The following is a 10,156-nucleotide window of genomic DNA, read 5'->3' on the forward strand; positions in this document are numbered from 1 at the left end:
CCCCCATTTCTATGTATTTGTGTAGATATTTCCCCCTATACCTAGAACAGACTGCTCCTGCAGCACCAAATGTAGGAAAGCTTTTCTTCAAGGTCTATATCAGGTATGTCCTCCAAGAAGCCTTCCAAGATTCACCACCTGCAACCATGTAGTACCCAAGTGTGGACTACAAGATTTAGGTAGCTACTTCACACTCTCAAATTAGCTAAGATGAGAGGAAAAAATAATGAGAAATGTTGGAGGGAATGTGGGAAAATTGGGACAATAATGCATTATTGATAGAGTTGTGAACTAATCCACCATTCTGGAGAGCAATTTGGAACTGTGCCCAATGGGCATTAAACTCTGCATATCCTTTGATCCAACAGTCTACTAAATCTGTATCCCAAAGAGATAATCAAAAACCAAAAAATGTTTGTAGCAGCCCTTTTTGTAGTGGCAAGGAACTGGAAATCGACTGAATGCCCAACAACTGGGAAATAGCTGAAAAATTATGCTATATGAATGTAATGGAATATTATTCTATAAAAAATGATGAGCAGGCTGATTTCAGAAAAGCCTGGAAGGACTTACACGAACTGATACTGACTGAAGTGAACAGAACCAAGAGAACATTGTATACAGTAACAACAAGATTATGTGATGATCAACTGTGATGGATTTAGCTCTTCTCAACAATGTGGTGATTCAAGACAATTTCATTAGACTTGGGATGGTAAATGCCATCTGCACCCAGAGACAGAATTATGGAGATTGAATACTGATCAAATCATAGTATTTTCACCTTTTTGTTAGTTAGTTTGTTTTTCTCATTAATTTTTACCTTTTGGTCTGATTTTTCTTGCATAACATGACAAATATGGAAATATGCTTAAAAGGATTGCACATGTTTAACTTATATAAGATTCTTTGATGTCTTGGGGAGGGGGAGGTAAGAGAGGAAGGAAGAAAATTTAGAACACAAAGTCTCAGAAAAATAAATGCTGACCATGCTATGTTCACTCTTTTTTTCTGTCTTTTTTTTTATTTCTTCCATGGCTTTTCCTTTTTGCTCTGATTTTTCTCTCTCAACATGATTCATAAAGTATTAAAAATAAACTTGCTACGATAAAAAAAGAGAAAAATGTTGAAAACTATCTTTACATGTTTTTGGAAAAATAAAATACTATAGAAAGGCCACTAAAATATTTAGGTAGGGAATAGACTTAAGAAACACAGTAATTTTAAAAACAAAAATTTTAAAATTGTCTTCCATCATGGAAAAATTACTGCTGAGACTATAGAGGCTGGTATATTCTCTCTGCCCTAGACAGACTTTTCTGAGGTCATTTTTCAAAAAGCTTAATAGCTAATTAGGGAATTCAACTTTTCCACCCCCCCCATGTTGCTTGTCTATTGGGTGCTACTGTTTTAGCTGTGCCGGTAGGTGGCTACTGCTTCTCAGCAGTAAAATCCACCATACTAACAGACTTCTAGATCCTTTGAAATTCCAAGGCTACCTGGACACTTGTGTCTCAGGATACATGTTCTCCCAGGGTCAGGAAAGAACAAACACTGAGAGAGACAAAAAGTGCCAAGGGTTCCTGACTCAAGCTTTCCTGATTAAGGCCCTTTGCATTAGCTGTCACATGGGTGAGAGCACCCTTATACTAGAATAGAGAAGGACTTTTTTTTCTTTTACTCTTCAGTAGAGTCACATTTTTCTGGAGAGACATAGCCAAGAGGCCAGATCCAGAAGTTATTTCTTTTAAAAATGTCCTTAGAGTCATCAGCTTTTCCAGCACAGCAGTCAGTTATAGAATTCTTTGTCATTACACAATACAAGTGTCTTCAAATGGGCTGGAAGTAGTACTTTCTGTCAACTCGCCCAAGTTTCCATGTGACAGACTGGAAACAGGCAGAGAATATTCATTATAATTCATAAAAAAGGATAAATCCAAGTGAGTTCCATGACCCTGTTACATATAGATAAGCAATTAAAGTTGGCCTTTCAGATGATGATATTTGTAATTTAGTGATGCTGTAGCTGAAAAATGCTGCTCCCTTCCCAGATGAAGTACACGCTGTGATTCCATTTTCAAATATGAAAAGTGTTTCCCTTGCAGAAATTGATTTAAGTGCCAGTTTGGCATAACAATTACTTAAATGAGCTTTGTAAAATGCTACTTGCTGCTTGGATTGAATCGCATTCTTCATTTGAACCCCGCGATGGCTAGCAAACTGGGGGAAGAATAGGCTGATAAAAATGCATATGTCATGCTATTATAAGAGGGAGTACAGAGATGACCATGAAGAATCAAAATAAACAGAACCACTATTATTGCTCATGATTTGGGCTCAAGAAGTACTTATTTCATTTCAATAAAACGACATATCAGACTTATTAATGGATATTTCATTTTTAAACAAAGATTCTTGTTGCCTTTTGTTTTTATAAATACAATAATTTCCCCTTAACCTCCTTCACCTCTTCCTAATCCCCACCATTTTTGAACCCTTTCTTATTACAGATTTTATTTCACCATAAATAACTCTAAATCATCATGATAAATTGTCCAGTTTTAAGGTAAACAAACATCCCCTAGTATTGTGGTTGCAAGCTGAGATGAAATATTTTGCATAGACAGGTGACCTAGAAACTTATTTCCACAAAGTATACTTATCATCTCGCTGCTTGCCAGAGAGTGCCACAACTTAGCCCTGCCATCCTGGCCCTTTAATTTCATGTTAGATTTCCAGCTGAAGGGAAGCTGGTAGGAGTTCCTCCCTTCCCCATAATGCTGAAAGTTCCAAAGAATCACTAACGTCCTACAGAAAGAGATGTTAAATTCAGTAAGGCCTAAAAAAAGAAATCTCTTTCCCTACGTATTCCTTCCCCTTCCAATTCTATCTTTTAATGAATTTTTGCCGTGTGATAGTGTCTTCACACCAGAGAATATGAAGGAAGAAATAAACTTATTTTAGTTCTGTATATTTTAAATTATTTCACTGAAATTCTTTTGGAATCATATCATGACCTACCATTGTCACTCTCCTATATGATATAAATTAAAATTTTAAATAATTATTTTTTCTCTTTATAAATCTGTCCCTTCCACTACCACCATTGAGTAATAACTTTACCCTCCCTAAGAAAAAAGAATAAGAGAGCTCTTGGTATATAGATGTATAGTCTAGTAATTCAAATATGGCCTCAGATACTTTCTAACTGGTTAAGTAATTTTATCTCTCAACCTCAGTTTCCTTATCTGTAAAATGGTATCTTCTTGTGAGAATAAAAGTAGATATTTGCAAAGTACTTTGCAAACCTTAAGATACCATATAAATGCTAGCTTGAGATATGTATATGTATATTTATAATATATATATATAAAACAAATTATAATTTATATATTTATAATTTATATATAATATATAAAATTTATATATAGCTATTTACATAGCTCTGAGTGACCTCACTAAATTACTCACTGAATCTCTCTAACATCTGTCAACAAGGACCGGGGTGATGGATTGCAATATACACGCCAACATTAATGCTAAAGCATGAAAGGACATTGTGGGATCACAAAACCCAACAGGGCTGACTTCCTGTTTCATAAATGGGCAAAGATCATCTCAGATTCCATCTCTTAATCTATCAAGAGAAAGGCATCACATCTGAACTTGAAGCCTTATATATCTATCTTATCATAGCTGGACCTGAAAGATGAATAGAAAGCAGCAACTATTATATTCTTGGTGCTGAAAGCTGTAACAATCATCATATATTAAATTTGAAACTCTCACAAGTAATAAAACCATAGCACTTTAGACCATGAGGATGGCTCAATTAGGATTTCTAAGAAAAACAAAGCTACTTGTGAAGTTTCCTGACATGTTAGCAGTTCTCTTATTTCATGGAATTCTCCAAGCCAGTATTATTATTCAGAACAAGTTACTGTCTCTTTGTATAAGAAGTAATTTAATCACTGAGGCTACAAAGATTGCTTGGATGACAGTGACAAGAAATGAAAGAATTAAGTAGTTTGAGAGGAAGCAAATAATATAGCTCATCCCAGGTCCTGATCATTCTGACCAAAGCAAGACTCCCAAATTGCCTTGTATCAATGTATATATGAATATTGGTATGCATATGTCTGTCTCTGTTTTAGTTTCTCTATATTTCATCTATAATGAATAGAGCACAGGGTTGGAGTCAGGAAGACTTTAATCAGAGATACTTAATCTCAGATAATTCACAGAAGTATGACTCTTGATAAGACATTTATGCTATATCTATGGATGAGTTGCCATATCTATAAAATGAGGATAATAATACCCATCTTCCACAATTGTTGTTAAAATAAAATTGGATAAATAATAAAAAGGTTTTGCGAATCTTAAAGCACTATATAAATGTTATTTTTCTGTCTCCGTCCCTTTGTGTGGATGTGTCTCCCTTTGTCTGTCATATCATTTATTGAGGCAGCTGCCTTGTAGAAAGCAGAGAGCTGAACTCAGAGCCAGAAAGACCTGACTAAAGTTCTACTTCTAACAACCTTGGCTGGGTGATCCTGGGCAAATCACTTAACCTCTCAATAGGTCAGGGCTTCTTTAAGTTTTTCAACTTGCAACCCATTTTTCCCTTAGAAATTTTTACATGACTTCAGATATATAGGTATACAAAATAGTTAGGCAAATGAAACATTTACTGTTACTAAATCATAATTTTACAACTCTCCCATTCAGTTATGAGACCCCCATTTGGGATTACAAATCACAGTTTAAGAAGTTGGGTTTTCAAATCATTTCCAATGGAGCAGTAATGAACTGAACCAGCTACGCCCAGAGAAAGAACTCTGGGAGATGACTATGAACCATTACATTGAATTCCCAATCCCTATATTTATGCACACCTGCATTTTTGATTTCCTTCACAAGCTAATTGTACAATATTTCAGAGTCTGATTCTTTTTGTACAGCAAAATAACGTTTTGGTCATGTATACTTATTGTGTATCTAATTTATATTTTAATGTATTTAACATCTACTGGTCATCCTGCCATCTAGAGGAGGGGATAGGGGGGGTAAGAGGTGAAAAACTGGAACAAGAGGTTTGGCAATTGTTAATGCTGTAAAGTTACCCATGCATATAACCTGTAAATAAAAGGCTATTAAATAAAAATAAATAAATAAATAAAAGAAGATGGGTTTTCTGTAATTTTCTGTAAGTTGTAGAGAAAGTTCTGATCTGCAGTGATAGAGGAAATGTTTTCATCTGGGAGTCTGCTAAATCACTGAAATTGCATATCTTACTACCATTTTGGGTTTTTAAAAAAATTTATATAATATGTAAATGTTATCTTTTCCTAGTTAGATTGCAAGCTGCTTGAGGGCAGGAAGATTTTACCTTTGTCACTGTATCCCCAGGGCCTAGAAGATATCTATGTCTATAAAATTCTATATACACATTATATATGTATATGTAACTATACATATATACACACAGGTATGCACATTCACATATACATCTATGTGTGTATATATAAAACTCCCTCTTAAAGGCAGTTTGAATTGCTGTAGTCAATGTGTATGTGTTTTCCTGACTGTTCATTTCTACATCATCTCTATTTATGTATGTCTAAATCTATGTAATATTTGTTAAGTGATTAACAATTTTTGCTTAGAGGTTCTGATAACAAGAACCATTTACTTTATACTTTAATCAGGAGTGATTCAATTATTTATTAAAAATAACAGTTTGTTGCAGTACAATTCTTCCTCTTCACTTCTGCATTGATAATTAGCCTACCTGTTGTACTCCATCTGGGCACTCAATCAACCAAAAAGAAAGAAAGAAAATCACTTTTGAAAGTTTGGATTGTTTTTTACATCCTTTTAGAATTGTTGACTAGACATTAGAATCTGTCAGGTCAGTATTCTAAATGTTAAATTCTTGGGATTCCTGTGATGTGTAAATTGGAAAATCAACAGATGAAGTGACACAAAGGGTTATTAAAGAAAAATAAAGATAATATCTTAACACATTTCAAACAGCTTTCACAAACTCCCTACTTCAGTCCAATGGGTAATGAAAAAGAGCTTTGTAAGTAAAGCAGCTAGTGTAGTATATAGAGCACCTGCCCTGAAATTAGGAGGAACTGAGTTCAAATTTGATCTAAGAAACTCAACATTTCCTAATTTAACCTCAATTGCCTTGCCAAAAAAAGTGCTTTATAAACTTTGAAATGCTATATAGATATACCATAATATTTTAAATATTGAATATGATTATCACAACACTTCTATGAGACAACAGGGCAGATATAATTCTCATTTAACAAATGAACAAATGAAGAAAATTTAAAAATCAATGAGTGAGAGAGCCAAAACTAACATTCAAATCTCTAGTTATCTTGCCTGATGCTATTGCTAATATATAGGCAATATTCTGGTTACTGAGGAACACCTGAATAAAATATTCATGGTGTGTGAGACTGAGCATAAAATGAGGTCATATGGGCTCCAGGGAGACGTGTTCTACACCCTTACTAAAGGGCATTCCCAACTAGAGACATCTCACTGGTGCCTTTGTCCATCTGATGGGGGACTGGGGAAAGGGTGGGGAGAGATTTTCTTGCCTGAGCCAAGAATAGCTGCCTACCTAGTAGGTTTGGAGACCGAGTTTCTGTCTCTTTCCTTCTTTCAAAGGTGTCTCTTGGGACAGTTCTCCCTTAGAGGTCTGTGAGTGAAGGAAATGGGCTTTCTCTAGCTATGGAGGTTATGTGCACAAGCAATACGACCATATGATGGTCTGGTTTTGAGTTTGATTACCAGTATCTGAAAACTGATTCTAAGCAGCATACTTCTAGGCGTGGTGGGTGGCTCTGTTATTAGCTTGAGAGTTTGAGAGTTGTTGAGTCTCGGAGTTGATTGGAAGTGGGAGGTGTTTCCTGTGATTGTGATGCTTCTTGAAGAAGGGGCTGATGATCACCGACAAGATTATTCTGCAGCCTAAAAAGCCCAAGGAAACCTGGTTCTCCACTTGCTGCTCCGATAGTAAGCAGATGAGGTGAAAGTGAAATCTGTACAGTAATTGCACAGGTCTCCTAGGAGTCTTTAACTCCTTTTGGAGCATGACAATTATCTGGCATATATTAGGTACTTAATAAGTGTTAGTTGATTTACTGTTGGGTAATGTGATTAAAAAAATTAATAGCTTTTTATTTTCAAAACACATCCAAAGAAAATTTTCAATATTCACCTTTGCAAAATCTTGTGCTCCAAAATTTCCCCCCCACCCCTCTCTCTTAGACAGCAAATAATCCAATATAGGTTAAACATGTGCAAATCTTCTAAACATATTTCCACATTTATCATGCTGTACAGGAAAAACCAGATCAAAAAGGGAAAAAAAAAGCAAACATACAACAAAAAAGGTGAAAATTCTATCTTGTGATTGTCTTTTTGTTTGCAGATGGCTCTCTCCATCACATAATGTATTTTAAAATCTATTTATGGGCTTCTATAAATCTTTTGAGTGCCTGTATTTCCTGTATTTCTGCCTATGGGAGCCGGTGAATACTTTGTAATGAATTATGTTACACATATCTACAATTAAGAGCTCATCTTCCTGAGTTCAAATATGATCCCAGACACTTACTAGTTGTGTGAAAAATCATCTAATTTTGTTTGTCTCCATTTCTTCAACTGTAAAATGATCTGGAGAAGGAAATGTCATATCACACCTTTGCCAAGAAAACCCAAATGGCGCCACAAGTAGTCAGGCACAACTGAAAATGAACAATACCCCAATATAAAACATATGCACACATATTATATGTATACACATATATATCACATAGAGTAATACAAACATATATATTATACATATTATATATGTATGTATATATTATATATAAATATACACATTATACATCTATGTATACATCTATATGTAAATTACGTATATATACATAATATAATGCATATAGATGTATACATAGATGTATATTATGTATATTTATATATATTATATATACGTTATATATATTATAAATAAATAAATAGAGAGAGAAAGAAAGAGAGAGAGAGAAGAAAGAGAGAGAGAGAGAGAGAGAGAAAGAGAGAGAGAGAGCACATTTATCAATCTGAGAGTATGAGTCTTTGGAGTTTTAAGTATTTCTGTTGCAATGAAGGAATTAAATAGTATCTTTATATCTGATAATTCACACATTAAATAACTTTCAAGAGGAGACGCTCTTTAATTACCTGTTAGGGACACCCTAGATTTGATTCAAATCTATGCTTTATTTAAGACATTCTCCTGGAAATCCAGAGTTGAACATAAAACTCAGAAAATGTGAGATCAAAAAGCTGAATCCCCTCACTTTAGACCACTCTCCCAGATAGAATTCAGTTCGTGAGACTCCAAAGTGAGAGCCCCTTATGGGACTGGCTACCATCTGAGCTTTATTGAATAGCACAAAACCAGAAAAATTGGGTGATTCTGTGTATATAGATAGAATCAACTCTGGGAATTTAATTTAAGATAAAAAAAAAAAAAACTAGGAATTCCAGAATCTTTTGATTAGAAGGAACTGTAAAAACTTATATTCTCCCTCCCTGATGATTTATCTTTAGGTGGGGCTACCTCCTTTTAATCCTCAGTTAAATAAAGATAAGATCATAGATTTAGAGTTGGAAGAAATCTATTTCATAAATGGGGAAAATGAGGCTCAAAATGTTTAAGATCCAAAAAAAAAAAAAAATCTAACCCACATTCCCTACTATTTGTTTTGTGTGTGTGTATATATATATATATATATATATATATATATATATATACATTTGTATATATTTATATATATATATTTGTATATATATATATATATATATATTTTTTTTTAGTGATTCTCCAGTGACTTTGGCATTAGTACCATCAGGACTCATTGCTAGTGAACATAAAACTACTCAATTTGAGGGCACTTTTCCTTCTCTCCTCAGTGGGAGATCCACCCCAGCTGTTTCACATTGTACCTGTGTCAGACAGGCCCTTGTGAAATCTGGCCAGTGCGGATAAAGTCCCTGTGTTTGCTTACAGACCGTGAGAGAAAAACCTTCCCACAGAATGTGTATGTTATGATTCATAACTAAGGAGTGGTAGAACACAGCTGGTTATGCAATCTCATCTCTAATAAGATAGGCCAAGGGAAACTGGCTGGTTTCTATTTTCCTGGGCTTGGGAAAGGGAATCATTTTCATTTTGGATGTTTATTTATTTTGTGGCTCTGTTTTTCCTGGGTGTGTAGGCAACCTCTTCCATCCTGGTAATTTTTTTAGTTTGGGGGATGGACGTAGGAATGTGCTAGCTGAGATGAATTCTTCTTTTGGGTTATTGAAACTCTCTTACTCCCGACTGGCAAAAAAAAATGTAAAAACTCAAGTTTGCTAGTAAGTCCTCAGTCTTTGAGAGGCTCTGCCAGGTTTTTGAAGCTCAAGCAGCTAAGGTTTGTAGAAGGGCTCCTCCTGGTGGCCTTTAGAAATAACATGAGTGAGAGAGGACCAATATTGAGCTGGCTTACTTCTTCCCACCTTTGGAAGGCCCCTTTATGACTCTACCACCAAATACTGTTTAAATCCTTAGGCCATTATGCAATATTTTGAGAGGATCTTAGTTACTTAAGAAGCAGAGAGCCTAACTACGTGACTGACAGCTATTTACTTCCACTCCCATCTTCTTTGCCTGAGAAAGTACCAAATAAGCAGGTTATTTCACCGATGTCTAATTTCCCCTTGCAGGAATCCAGTCCTGGCTTCAAACTAGGGGTATGACTATCATTAACACAACCTGCAAGAAGCAACTTTATGTAGTAGGATGAATTGGACTCTGGAGAATTGGGGTTTGGGGTTTATATATGACTACCTGAGAGATGTGGGAAAGTCAGTTCTTTGGATTTTAAGTATTTCTTTTGCAATGAAGGAATGAAATAGTAATTTTATACCTGATCGTTAATTCACACATTAAATAATTTTCAAGAAAAAAATGCTCTTTAATCACCTGTCTAAATGTCCTCCTTTTTAGAATGATAGTTTTAATCTAATGACCTCTAATTCTAAATCTATGATGGAGAAAATCTAATTCTAAATCTATGTCCTGTTTCAGTCTTGGAAT

The sequence above is a fragment of the Sarcophilus harrisii genome, chromosome 3 (genome assembly GCF_902635505.1).
Source record: "Sarcophilus harrisii chromosome 3, mSarHar1.11, whole genome shotgun sequence".
Taxonomy (NCBI): domain Eukaryota; kingdom Metazoa; phylum Chordata; class Mammalia; order Dasyuromorphia; family Dasyuridae; genus Sarcophilus; species Sarcophilus harrisii.